The sequence below is a fragment of the Chiloscyllium punctatum genome, chromosome 10, assembly GCF_047496795.1.
Source record: "Chiloscyllium punctatum isolate Juve2018m chromosome 10, sChiPun1.3, whole genome shotgun sequence".
NCBI classification, from domain to species: domain Eukaryota; kingdom Metazoa; phylum Chordata; class Chondrichthyes; order Orectolobiformes; family Hemiscylliidae; genus Chiloscyllium; species Chiloscyllium punctatum.
Genome location: NC_092748.1, coordinates 34753729 through 34767631, shown reverse-complemented (window position 1 = coordinate 34767631; position 13903 = coordinate 34753729). Strand labels below are relative to the sequence as shown.

Genomic DNA, 13903 nt, shown 5'->3' with positions numbered 1-13903 from the left:
TAATGTATATCACAATGATTTGTATTTGTAAATAGATATATATCTTACCTTAATCAAAGAGTAGATTAGCCTTTGTTTTTACGCCATGTAAACAAATTTGAGCTTGCATCAAAATTTCTCAACAGTTTTCGTCAGAGATTGGGCTAATTATTGTAGGAGGTTTTAACAACAAGTTCACAGAGTTGAATATTGTCATAAGACCATTGTGAGCATTGGTCTCCAAGTTCCTGAGTGTGAACTTGTCAGGTTTTTCTAACTGCACAAGTCCACATTTAGTTAAAATTTAATCAAATTTGATTAACTTCAAAAAAATTCGAGGTAACAGCACAATTTCACTTTGTGGCCCAGTTACTCTCTGAATTTTAAGAACAAGAACAAAAATAGTATCTGTGTTATATAAATGCTACAAATAATAATGAGATAGGAAATACAGAGAGGGATAAAGTATTTCAGTAAACAGTTAAGGAATATGTGAACATAAATGACTTTAGCAGTGCACCATTTTAAAGGATAAATTATTTCTAGTCCTCTTCGAGCATTGACCTTCTGCGCTCTATTAATGAAATAAAATCCACTTAATTGTACAGACTGTTTTGTAGCTAAAGAACTGCATTGAGTTGAGCTATGTGTCTGACTCCCATTAAATAAAGGTATCTGAAACATTTCAGATCACTGGAATAGTAAATAGACCCACTTAACAGAAAGTAGTTCAATATAGACAAATGTAAAGGGCTTTTGCCCGAAACGTCAATTTCGCTGCTCGTTGGATGCTGCCTGAACTGCTGTGCTCTTCCAGCACCACTAATCCAGTAAATGTATTATCCCTGCCTATTCCTAACATAATTTATACCCCACTGGTCTCTCTGTAGCATACTTGGTTCTTTTGTTCTCTGTGTAGTCATTCCATGTCATTGACTCTCTGCTATATAATTCACTTCTTGTTAACTATTGCTATGTACAATATGTCTTTACTTAAAGTTGTGGCTGCAATCCTTAAAATGATAACTTTTTAAGTGAACCAACTAAGTCAAATGTTGATCTCTAAAGTGGCCAGTGTTAAGTCTGTAATTTGGTTCCGTAGGATCTTCCTTATCAGAAAGAATAAATATTGAAACATTATATCCACTAAGTTGAATATCTGACATTACAAAAATCTTATGTTAGTAAGTGAATTAACTTCCGAAATAAAATGTTTGAAAATAAGAATGAAACGCGTAAATTGCTCTGTTATATCCTTGCCTTTTACTGTGAATTCTTCTTCGCAAATCTCCTGCTCACTGACACTCTTGGTCACTGCAGACTTCCCTGACCTTGGAGTTGCAGCCTCCCTGTTTCCCAACCTACCCTCTTGCCGCTTCGTCCTCCTGGAATTATGTTCCCATTTAACATCTAGATTCAGTCTGAAACTGAAGCTCCAATGTTGTGGAAAAGTGAGTCCAAATGGTTCCAAAGCACTAGGGTTTTTCCAGTCCATATGTTTTTCTTAATGCTCCCATTTACCAGTTCCTTCGCTTGTGAGCAATGCCTGGGGAGAGGAGCTGTGAGGCAGAGAGAGCTCTAAAAGCCATTATCAAACTACATGTACTTTGTGAGGTGGGTTTTCTCTGACCCAATCTGGGATTAACCATCTGGGATTAGAAGATCCTGCAGAAAATGGGTAATTTGGTTAAGTCAGAGAAAATCTTATAAGCAGCATCATGCACCCGGTATTGGCATTGACTTGGAAGGTCTAGGCCACTATTATCTATTCCACTCAGTACTTTCTTCTGTGATTCATCTCTCTGGCATTCATTCCCTGTTAATTGATATTCTATAAGGAAGCTAATCCCTGTTAACATGTGTACTTTGTGTAATTTAATTTTTCCTGATCCCTATATAACTCATTGTGTTGTTCTTATTTATTTTCTATATAACATACTCCATGTCTTTTACAGCTATTGGTAATGTTCTGTTACTATTTGGGACTCCTCAGTACCCATCTTATCTTCTTCAATTGTCCAATTCTTCTAAACTTTTGTCTTACACTATTGTTCTTTTTGGAACATATCCTGCTATTTATCTTGAAACATCACTCCCTTTCTGTGTCTCCCTATTATCTGTCGTTCAATGTGAAATGTACGTTCTCTGCTTGGAATTGTTAAAATAATTGCCATATTCATGGTTTCTACTTAAAGGATTTGGTTAAAAAAAATGTTCAATACTGGTTTTTATGCAAACTACATTCTTAGAAGACTGACAAAGGTGCTATGGTTAATGGAGAAAAACAATTCATTATTTTGTCAAGATGATCAAAAAATGACTTCTCAGTCATTGTGTTCAAACATTCTTTGCTTCTTATTGGCAAAGAGAGGCTTTTTGGAATAAGAAAACTTATAAGTCAATCATGTTAGCAAATAAGTAATGAGAAGCTTTCACATTTCACTGCATTAATCACTTTTCGCTCCTCAAGCCACTCATTGTTGGTTCCTTTCAAAACTGCTATAACAGCTGATAATTTCTTAATCATTATTTTACTTATTCTAAAGAGAAGTCAAAACACATTAATCTAATCTTACGTAAATCACTGATAGAAATACCATTTTAATACCATTACATCAGAATGAGCTCATGGGGAGTGATAAACATGGTTTTGTGGTACCTGAGATTCAAGGAAATGGGTGTGTTTACAGTGAAGGATAGAAAATTAAAAAGTAGCACGATGCAAGCACATGAAATGTTATAAGGCTTGAGTAAGGAGATATAAAGAGACCATTGTGAATTATGAACACATGACTAGAGCTCTTGAGCATAAAATTAAAACCCTACTAAAGGCTAGAAATTAGAAATAGTAATTTGTCTATTCACAGAAAAAGGACACTGCCAGCATTTAATGTTATACCAAGTAATTCATTTAAAATAGCTGTAATAAGTATGTAGTTAGGAACTAATTGAAAATTAGACAAAGGCAGAGTACTGCTATGGATATTGATGATCCCTGAGCTGTTAGAACTATAGTCATTTCAAAGTTATAAAATGGAGATTGTGTAAGTAAATTGATATTACTTGATTAGTTTTGCAGCCTGGGAGAAACTTTGCTGATCTACCTGCAGAATGTTAAATGAGGTGGACAGGTTATGCTGGAGCAAACCCATATTTTGTGGAAGGGATAAGCCTATTGGTCAAATAGCCTATTCTCTGCTTTCCTCTGCATGTTGAGAATCAATTCAAGGTCGACACACTTCAGCCCGGGTGCCCCGGCACAGTAAGACAAGGGCAGCTCTTGATATCAAACAGTTGACCACTCAGAGTAGTCAGGGCCAGAAGATCTGTACCTCTACACTCCAAACAATGGGCCACAGGCTGCCCTGTAGGTCCAGTGGAACCAGTCCAGGGAATCATGATAGCACAGCCAGATATCTTCCAAAGGCTGAGCACTTACCATTTGGGTTCCTCCAGGGAATGAGCCATAGGGATTCAGTGACAAAGGTTTAGGGGAGGTTATCAGCAACCACTGCTGCCAAAGGGAAGCTGGGGAACTTAATTTTGGGAATTGGAGGCTGAATGCTGGAATGTGGAGGGAATAGGGAGAAGGGGGAAGCAGCTCAATACATGAAAGGGGGAGATAATACAGTATGGCAGGGAAAGGGGCAATGTGGGATAGCGTGTCATTGAGAGTCAGTAGCACTCTGGCTTCATTGGATATAGTGAGCTACTAGATCTGGCATATTTACCCAAAATGCTATGAGTTAGGGCTGTAAAGTGCACAGATGTAGATTTAGATAGATGAGCTTGGTGGGAACCTAGGGAGGTTCAGAGCTGTTGGGGTTAATTGGGAATATGAGCAAGAAGGAAATGTTTACATTTTGATGTTCACAAATAGTAGGAGTCTGAGTCTGAGTCCAAGACTCACTGTGTGAGGAGTAGACTGCTTTTTGCCTTCCATCATGCTGTTAAAAAAAACAAGTGTGTGCATTGGAGCTCAAAATTGCTGCGACCAGACCTGGAGAGGGTGGGAGTAGGTATTTCATACCTTGAGGAAAGGGACTGCCACTTCAAGTAGTGAATGGTTCTTTGAAGGGAAACAGCGTGACACAAAAACTCACTCATTAAACCTGTAACACACCTACAAGCACTGCATGCTTTGTGAACCTTAGACATTAACTATTGTGTTCAATCCCAATCCTTGTCCCAAGCAAGACCACATTGTGCAACAGTATGAATCCATCCCACTAATGGCTGTGATTCTCTAGCAATGTGTTGCCAGCAGAAATCATCAACCCTGGTTGCCAAAGGAGCCAGTATCTGCCATTACTTTATAGATTGCACATGATGTGGGAGCTGCTTGTTTCACACCTTTGCTCATCAGACATCTTGCAGTGCTAAGGATGGTGAGAACTTGTGCCTTCAATGTTGTAGTTGCAGCTAGTCACTCACTCACAGACAATGAAGAAAAATGAACAATATATGTACAAATGAGATAATGTATTTGCAGCAATGTGTCACCTGTGCCAGCTATGTGTGCTCAGACAGTTTTTCCTTTTTCCCCTCCTACTACATCTCAGTGTGTTCTGAGCTCCAGAGTCATGGTGGAGCAGACCTGCTGGCATTAAAAATTTGCTTGGACAACCCCAAAATCATACGTTCGAGGGACCAGACCGTGGCCTACCCAGCAACAAATGCATTCTTCTTGGCTTGAACTCCGACAGGGCTGAAGGGGGAGATGAAAGGCCCAAGCACCGCTGAAGTGCTCTGAGAGGAGATTTCTGAAGGGCCTGTGTGTGCTTTCTCCTCCAGCTAGCACTGCCTTATCTCCTGCAGTCAGCTCATCCCTTAGCCCCTGTCACCTTGCTGTTGCTGCTGAGCGCCAGCAGCTGGAGCGATGGACTGTAGGTCTGAGCTTTTTTCTAGCAGATACTAAGAATGCCAGCGCTGGCTCTCCACCAAGCTGCCCACAGAGGCTGACAGATGGCCTTATGTCTGAGATAGTAAGCTCCCAGTCGTGTTGCTGCAGCCCTCCACTGCAGTTTGCTCCGTGCCCCTGGGACACCTGCCTGCTGCTGTTGGTCTCCCTGTGCATGTCCGTGACATTGTGAATTGCACGCACCCTGTATTTGTCTCCTGCCCGGGGCTGAGTAAGTGCCTGGTCTCTGGCAGTCCTCCGGGTGCCGGCTCTTTGCAGCATTGCTCCCTCGATCAGCTGCAGAGCTAGATGTAGCAAACATTGGAGGTGTTCCTAACCAGTTGTAATCCAGCCATAATGCTCCCCAGGGGTGTCAGTCTCCGAGTTGGTGGAGGGGCTAGCAGGCAGCATTGCTGTTTCTTCTTCAGAGGATTCTGAGCTCTCCCCCATAGCAGTGAAGGCAGAGGAGGGGATTTGTTTGAGCAGCATTTCTTGAGCATGGAGACCATCAACTCTGTGGTGTTATGAGCAGGAGATGAAAGAGAGAATATGTTGAGAATGGGGTGAGAAGTTGTGGAAGGCTAAGAATGCACTCACAGCAGGGGTAATGGGAGAATGACATAACACTGAACAATACTTTGTACTTGGTTGGTAGGTGAGACTAGGACCTGAGGGCATAGCCTTAGAGTAAAGGGAAGACCCTTTAGAACAGTGACGAGGAGAAATGTCTTCAGCCAGAAAGTGGTAAATCAATGGAATTCACTGCCACAGAAGGCTGTGGACGCCAGATCATTGAGTATATTGAAGACGGAGATAGATAGGTTCTTGATGGTCAAGGGGATCAAGGATTACAGGGAGAAAGCAGGAGAATGGGGTTGAGAAACTTATCAGCCATGATTGAATGATGGAGCAGACCCAATGAACCGAAAGGCCTAATTTCTGCTCCTATGTCTTATGGTCTTACAATATGGAGGTTCTTGCATCTCCACAGGAGCTGAGGAAAGCAAAGAGCATCTCTGTGAAGTGGGTGAGAAGCTGAATGTCAGACATCCCATCACCTGTACCCTCTCTTTTAACCCTATCATGGCCCACTTTCTCTGGGAATGAGAGAAAGGGAGGGATTGAGTGAGATGAAAGTGCCTGGCACAGCTGAGCTGGTGTAAGGGGACAAGGTGGCATGGTGCCCCGAGTGAGCAAACAGGCAGCTCATAGGGCATCCAGGGTTAGTCAGAATGGAGAGTTGGGATGAGAAAAGGCTAGTGAGGGAATATGTTGCATGCAGTAGCAAGGATGGTAGAAATGAGCCTAGGTGGGAGGTGGGTGCAGAGCGGAGATAGAATGAAGATGGGGGCACTTATCCTTGTGGGCATTTCCCTTCTTCCAGCACAGCCAGCTTCAACGCCAACTGGTGAAGACTGTACAGACATAGGAAACCAGGATCTCTTGACCTTGTCTGTTGGTCCTGGGAGAAAGATGTCCCTCCTTTGTACCACCCTGTCCATCAGCACCTTCCTGACAGCAAAGCAGTTGGCAATTTTCTCTTGTTTGCCATGGCTAGGCCATATATCTCTAACCATGATGGGGAAGTCTGGCCTGGCAGCACATGCCAGAGTTCACAACAGCCTTTTAAATATGGTGTTGGTGCCAGGGATCCCGAGATATCCCCACTTTGATGAATGCTTCCAACAACAGTGATGGTAGTTGGCAGGGGACAAGAGGGGAATCATAGGGCATTGTACCTAGTTAATGAGATTAATTTGGGATTACAGTATAAGAAAATCCTGAGGGCTTCATGGAGAGAAACCCTCCATGAAACTGAAGAATGTGCGCTATGATTAGAAAGGTTTACCACATCTAATCCTTATTACAAGTAACTGGAACTAGCCTAATACTTGCTAACAACAAGCAAAACAAGGTCATTCCTTTCTACTCTCTGTAAACCTCATCTCATCTAAAACTCAACTGTCCATATCCTAACTTAGACCTAATGTCTTTATTGTCCAACATCCTTATGCTCAGAGCCAGAGAAATACCTTTCAATTCCAGTATGTGATCAGCTATGTACTGGGCTGTAGCTGAGCCCTCCCAACAATGTGCAGAAAAGCAGACTAAAGGAAATCTATTTGAGGCCTGTATCCATTAACTTTCTCACATGGATTGTGCGCCAGGAGTAGAAGTGTTAGTTGAGTCTAATTCTTCATGATATTTTTCTTGTGCAAGAGACACAAAATGTTAGCATGCAGGTGTTGCAAGTAATTAAGAAGGCTAGTGAAGGTTTGTCATTTTTTGTCAAGAGGTGACAAGTAGGTTAGACCAGGGAAACCCAGTGGATGTGGTCTATCTACACTTCCAAAAGGCCTTTGATAAGGTGCCACACGGGAGGCTGCTGAGCAAGGTGAGGGCCCATGGTGTTCGAGATGAGCTACTGGGATGGATTGAGGATTGGCTGTCTGACAGAAGGCAGAGAGTTGGGATAAAAGGTTCTTTTTCGGAATGGCAAACGGTGTCCCGCAGGGTTCAGTGTTGGGGCCACAGCTGTTCGCATTATATATTAATGATCTGGATGAAGGGACGGGGGGCATTCTAGCAAAGTTTGCAGATGATACGAAGTTAGGTGGACAGGCAGGTAGTACTGAGGAAGTGGGGAGGCTACAGAAGGATATAGACAGTTTGGGAGAGTGGTCCAGGAAATGGCTGATGGAATTCAACGTGAACAAAAGCGAGGTCTTGCACTTTGGCAAAAAGAATAAAAGCACAGACTACTTTCTAAACGGTGAGAAAATTCGTAAAGCCAAAGTACAAAGGGATCTGGGAGTGCTAGTCGAGGATTTTCTAAAGGTCAACATGCAGGTTGAGTCCGTGATTAATAAAGCGAATGCAATGTTGTCACTTATCTCAAGAGGGTTGGAATATAAAAACACCATTGTGCTACTGAGACTTTATAAAGCTCTGGTTAGGCCCCATTTGGAGTACTGTGTCCAGTTTTGGTCCCCACACCTCAGGAAGGACATACTGGCACTGGACCATGTCCAGCGGAGATTCACACAGATGATCCCTGGAATGGTTGGTCTAACATATGAGGAACGGTTGAGGATCCTGGGATTGTATTCATTGGAGTTTAGAAGATTAAGGGGAGACATAATAGAGACGTACAAGATAATACATGGCTTGGAAAGGGTGGACACTAGGAAATTGTTTCCGTTAGGTGAGGAGACTAGGACCCGTGGACACAGCCTTAGAATTAGAGGGGGTCATTTCAGAACAGAAATGCGGAGACATTTCTTCAGCCAGAGAGTGGTGGGCCTGTGGAATTCATTGCCGCAGAGTGCAGTGGAGGCCGGGACGCTAAACGTCTTCAAGGCAGAGTTTGATAGATTCTTGTTGTCCCGAGGAATTAAGGGCTACGGGGAGAACACTGGTAAGTGGAGCTGAAGTGCCCATCAGCCATGATTGAATGGCGGAGTGGACTTGATGGGCCGAATGGCCTTACTTCCACTCCTGTGTCTTATGGTCTAAGTTGAAGTTTAAAAACATGGATGTTGTGTTACAGCTGCACAAGGTACCAATAGTACTGTGTACAGTTTTAGTCCCATATTTAAAATAGTATATACTGGCATTGGAGACAACTCCAAAAACATTCACAAGGTTGATTCCTGGGATAAAGGGGTAGACCTATCAAGAATGGTGAAACAGTTTAGGCTTTTATGCGTTAGAGGGGTGATCTTATTGAAACATGCAAGATTCTGAGGGAGCTTGATCAAGGCAATGTTGAGAATATGTTTCCACTCGCTGGGGAATCTCAAAACTGGAGACATGATTACAGACTAAGGGGATACCCATTGAAACTGAGATGCCTCCCCCATGACTGGGCTTCTCTACCTACACAGAGCTATAGAACACTGAAAAATATGAAAAGGAGTCATACTTTGGAAATCCTGGTCGGTTCTTTTCACCAAAAAATGCCAGCACCAGGTCTAGGCAGCTGTGTTTCTGACATTATCCAATCTGTAATTTCCCTGCAGGGATTCTCATTATTGTTGTGGTATGTCCATTTGAAGGAAAGACCACCTCTTTATATAAGGTTTGCTTCGTCCAAAAGGACCTCAATGGCAGTGTCTGAAAAGAGTAGTGTCATTGTGATTCTGCTTACTCCCTCAGTAATGCACGCTCCCTTCACCAGATTAGATTAGATTAGATTAGATTACTTACAGTGTGGAAACAGGCCCTTCAGCCCAACAAGTCCACACTGCCCCGCCGAAGCGCAACCCACCCATACCCCTACATCTACCCCTTACCTAACACCAGGACGGAATGGTTAAGTTCCTTCATAGCACCCAATGGTAGACCCACAGGATGCCTCCTATTGCCCATAGTCGATTCCCAACCCACCCACCCTCTCCTCCATAAATAGCAAATTAAGCAGGAAAATGTCATTTTGTACTGGGTGCTTTCTTGTACGTTCAAGTGTGGCTGAACAAAGTAATCAATTATACCTCCCACCAAGTCCATCAGACTGGTGGAGTAGAAATCGCACCCACTACTGACCTGACCTGCTCCGCAAATGATAAGCTGTCTCCAAGGAAATCAAAAGCATAGCCTTTAAAATAATGCTGGTGGCGTAATCTATAACCCTCATCCTTCCAGGTCAAGTTAATAAACTGGTTTTTTTTGTCCTTGGGGGGGAAAAAAACATACTTCAAATGTTTTGGAAATCCAAGTAATGTTTTCCACAGTAGAAAGTCCAGCCCCAGACTCAGATTATCTTGTAGACTCGGGAATTTGTTTCATTTGCTTCTGCAAGCACGCCAAGCCAGAGCAGATTGAACTGTAAAATGAGCTTGGAGGACAGAGAAATCATTGCCATGACATGTGTGCAAAGGTACTGATTAAGCTGTAATGGAAAACAAATGGGAAGCTTGGTTTTCCAATGAACAGCTTGAGCTTGTTCCGTGGTCCTTTGTTTGTCATGTGGGACTGTCAGCAAAAGTCTGGCTTCCCAACACAGCACAAGCTGATTAAGCATTACTGTTGAAAGTAGAAGCCAGCTAATGAACCAATTACCAGTGATGTAGACTTCTGGCTTTTTTACAAAGCTGATTTTAGTTGGTAAATAGAAACTATACAGGCATTTACTTCAGAATTGCACTGCATCAGTAACAATACAGCAGAATGCTGTGCTGACTACCCTCACTTAGTCAATGGGCAATATCCTCAAACATAGAATTGTACAGCATAGGAACAAGCCATTTGGCCCACTATATCTGTGCTGACCATGATGCCATTCTAAACTAATCCCATCTGCCTGCACAGGGTCTGTAACCCAATATTTCCTACCTGCTCATGTGTCTGTCTAAATGCCCTTTAAACTTTGCTATCATATCTGCTTCTACACCCCTCCCCTGCCAGCACATTCCTGGCACCTACCACCCTCTCTGTAAACAACTTGCCTCACATACCTCCTTTAAACTTTCCCACTCTCACCTTTAACCTATGCATCCTTGTATTTTACATGTTCACCCTCGCAAACAGACTCCAACTATCTACTCTATCCATGCCTCTCATAATTTTACATACTTCTATCAGGTCACTCCTCAGCCTCCACTCTCACAAAAACAAGCCAATTTGTCCAACTTCTCCTTACAACTAACAGTTTCCAACTGAGGCAACATCCTCGTAAACCTCTTTGCACCTTCTCTAAAGCCTCCACACCTTCCATATTGTGGTGACAACAACTGCACACAATATTCAAAATGTGGCCTTACTAATGTTTTATACAGCTGCAACATGATTTGCCACTTTCCAGACCAATGAAGACAAGCATGCATACATATGCCACTTTTAACACCTTAGCCATTTATGCTGCCACTTTCTGGGAGTTATGGACTTGCACTCCAAGACCTCTCTGTTCATGAATTCCCCTGAAGGTCTTGCCACTTACTGTACATTTTCCTCCTGCACTTAACCTCCCAAAATGCATCACTTCACACCCTGTCCAGATTAAACTGTATCTGCCATTTTTAACTTTCCAACTATCCTGCTGTATCCTTTAACAACCTTCTTCATTATCCACCATTTCACTAATTTCCATGTCATCTACAAACTCCCTAATCAGGTCACCTATGTTTTCATCTGAAACATTTTTATGTACTATAAACAACAGGGATCCCAACACTGATCCCTGTGGAACACCATTAGTTCCAGTCCTTCAGTCAGCGAAACAGCCCTCCAGAATTTAACTCTGTTTTCTATGACCAAGCTAATTTGTATTCAGTTTGCTAATTCACTATAGATTCCATGTAATGTAATCTTCTGGGCCAGAAGAGCCAGAAGAGGGCCAGAACTTTCTGGGCCAGAAGAGGGACCTAGTCAAATGCTTTAATAAACATCCACTGCTCTACCTTCACAATTACCTTTCCCACTTCCACAAAAAAATCAATCAAGTTTGCGAGACAAGATCTTCTCCTCACAAAATCATGCTCACTATCCCTAATAAGTCCATATTTATCTAAGTATGAGATAATCCTGTCCCTAAGAATTTTCTGTAATAATTTCTGGTGTAAGACTCACAGTCCTATAATTTCCTGGATTATTCCTGTTGTCCTTCTTAAACAAATCAACAACATTGACTATTCTCCAGTCTTCTGGGACCCTTACCTGTAGCTAAAGAGGATACAAAGACCTTTGTCAAGGTCCCAGCAATCTCCTCCTTTGCCTTCTGGGTTAGATCCAATCAGGCTCTGAGGACGTATCTACCTTAATGTTTTTCAAGACACACAACGTCTCCTCCTCCTTAAAATTGACATACCCTAACCTTACCATTATCCATGTCCTTCTTCTTGGCAAATACTGATACAAAGTATTCATTAAGGATCTCACCCACTTCCTCCATTTCCATGCATAAATTCCTTATTTTGTCCTTGAGTGGACCTAGCTTTTTCCTATCTACCGTCTTGATCCTAATATACATATAAAATGCCCTGTGATTCTCCTTAAACCTACTTGTCAAGGACATTTCATACCCCTTCTATCCTTCCTAATTTCTGTTCAAGTTCTTTCCTGCTTCCTTTATATTCCTCGATGGTCTTGTTTGATTTCAGTTCCCTAAATTTTACACATACTTCCTTTTGCTGTCTTAACTTTCAATATCTCTTATCATCCAGGGCTCCTAAATCTTGCCATTATTATCATTATCCTCAGAGGAATATGCTGGTCCTGAACTCTTATCAAACGGCTTTTAAAAGACCCACATGTCAGCTGTGGACTTACCCCCAAATAGCCATCTCCAGTCTGATTTTTCCAGTTCCTGCCTAACGCTGTTGTAATCAGCCATCACCCAAGGACTGTCTTATCCTTATCCATAAGTATCTTAGTATTGTTTTACATAACTATCTTAAGATTTATAGAATTATCATCACTGTTCCCATAACGCTCCCTCACTGAAACTTCAATCACCTGGCTAGGCTCATTCCCCAATTCAAGGCATATTTGACCCTTCCTGATTGGACAATATACACATATTGTTTCAATAAACCCTACTGGATGCACCCAACAAATTCTGCCCCATCTCAACCACTGATACTAAGGGAATACCAGTCAATATCAAGAAAATTAAAACCATCCATTACAATGGCTCTGGTGTTTTAGATCTTTCCATGATATATTTACATTTAGATTAGATTAGATTACTTACAGTGTAGAAACAGGCCCTTCGGCCCAACAAGTCCACACCGACCCGCCGAAGCGCAACCCACCCATTCCCCAACATTTACCTCTTTACCTAACACAATGGGCAATTTAGCATGACCAATTCACCTAACCTGCACATCTTTGGACTGTGGGAGGAAACCAGAGCACCCGGAGGAAACCCACACAGACACGGGGAGAATGTGCAAACTCCACACAGTCAGTTGCCTGAGTCGGGAATTGAACCCGGGTCTCTGGCACTGTGAGGCAGCAGTGCTAACCACTGTGCCACCGTGCCGCCCCTGTGCCACTGTTCCTCTATTTCCCTCTGGCTATTGGGATGCCAATAGCATAACCCCATCATAGTAATTGTACCTTTCTTATTCCTGAGTTGTACCATTGCGGGCTTGCTGGATGAACTCTCCAAGATGTCCTCCCTCAGTACAACTATGACAGTAATCAGTAACGCAACTTCCCCACTCCTCTTACATCCCTCTCTATTTCTCCTGAAACATCTAAACCCTGGAACATTGAGCTTCCAGTCCTGCATTTCTGTAATGGCTACCACATCCTAGTTCCATGTACTAATCCAGACTCTAAACTCATCTCCCCTACTTGTTATCTTCCTTGCAATAAAATAAATACACTTCGGACTGCCAGTCCTGCTGTTTTCATTGACCTCATCCTGTCTGTCCTTCATAGAAGACTTACTTACTTCCTTCTCCTCAATCAGTCCACATGCTGACCTACTCCTCTGGTTCCCACCCCCACTGCCACAACTGGTTTAAACTCTTCTAAGTGGCAATAGCAAAACTCCCTGCAAGGATATTGATGCCCCTCCAGTTTAGGTAAAACCCTTCCTTCTTATGCAGGTCCCTCATGCCCTGGAAGAGATCCCAATGATCCCAGGATCTGAAGCCCTCACTCTACGCCAGCTCTTTTGCTACACATTCAACTGTATTATCTTCCTGCTTCTGGTCTGACTAGCATGTGACACAGGAAGTAATCCAGAGACTACAACTCTAGAGATCCTGCATTTCAACTTCCTACCTAACTTCCTAAATTCACTTTGCAGGACCTCATCTCTCTTTCTGCCTACGTCACTAGTACCAAGATGGACCATGACGTCTGGCTGCTCACCCTTCCATTTCAGAATATCCTGTGCCCACTCAGAGACATCCTTGACCCTGACACCAGGGAAGCAATGCACCTTCTGGAGTCTTGCTTTCAACCACAAGAATGCATCTGTGCCCCAGACTATAGAGTCCCCTACCACTGCTACTCACCTACACTTTGACTCACCCTGCTGTACAAGAGTGCCAGTCATGTGTCACAAGTCTG

At 42.7% G+C, this 13903-nt stretch overlaps 1 protein-coding gene across 1 annotated transcript in view; it reads left to right on the top strand.

Annotated features, from left to right (window-relative positions):
• The window catches only part of kcnh3 (potassium voltage-gated channel, subfamily H (eag-related), member 3), a 688912-nt gene that overhangs the window by 658843 nt on the left and 16166 nt on the right, over window positions 1-13903 (top strand). The window lies entirely within an intron of this gene.